Source organism: Cariama cristata, unplaced genomic scaffold (genome assembly GCF_000690535.1).
Source record: "Cariama cristata isolate BGI_N322 unplaced genomic scaffold, ASM69053v1 scaffold7751, whole genome shotgun sequence".
In the NCBI taxonomy this organism is placed as follows: Eukaryota; Metazoa; Chordata; class Aves; order Cariamiformes; family Cariamidae; genus Cariama; species Cariama cristata.
In genome coordinates, this window is record NW_009599766.1 from 16,344 (window position 1) to 17,155 (window position 812).

Sequence of the window (812 nt, forward strand, 5' to 3'; positions counted from 1 at the left end):
GGTCCCCAGCATGTCCCCGTGCCCTCAGCCTGGGGCTCTCTCAACCCTTCCCCTGGTGAGCCACGGTCCTCCAGACACTGGGTTGGACCCCGGACAGGCAGGAGGGACTTTGCCGTATCTCCCAGGACGGGAGAGGTCGGCTCACATCCCCACCTCGGGAGAAAGAAGACATGCGAAAGGGGAGTTCGGCTTCTCACTCCTACCATTGCTCCCTTTCCTTTAGTTTAACTTGCATCTAAAATGATACAATGGAAAGAAAAAAAACCCACTCTTCACGATACTAGGTGCACCAGGAAAGCTGTCACTACAACTGCAGGGATGGGAAACCCTAGGCTATTCCAGCTTTGCCCCGTGCTAGTATCTCTCTCTCTCACACAGAGGCACACGTACACGTACACACGCAGCTCAGCCTCGCACGTCTTGTCTTCGGCTCTCAGCACAAGTCCCTGTGCTCTCTGGCATTTACTCGAGCACACCCCCTCCCAGGAAGACAAGCCGTGTACTTCCCCTGTACATTCAATAGTAAATATACATATGTATTTCCCACGGGCGCGCACACCCTCCTCCCACTTCCACATGTGCAAGGAGGCACGGGCACAGCCCGCCAGGACCACCACACTCACCCTTCCATGGCCTTGGCTTTCCCTCTCCAGCACCACGGCAGCATTGGCAGAGGGCACCCTATTCTCTCTGTTCCAACCCGCTGGCCGTGGGCAGGGAGGGCAGAAGGATGAAACCCCTTTTTCCCTGCCCTCCTCGCTGAAAGGACGTGCCAAAGCAGGCTTGGTGTCCCCTGAAGTGACAGTGACAAA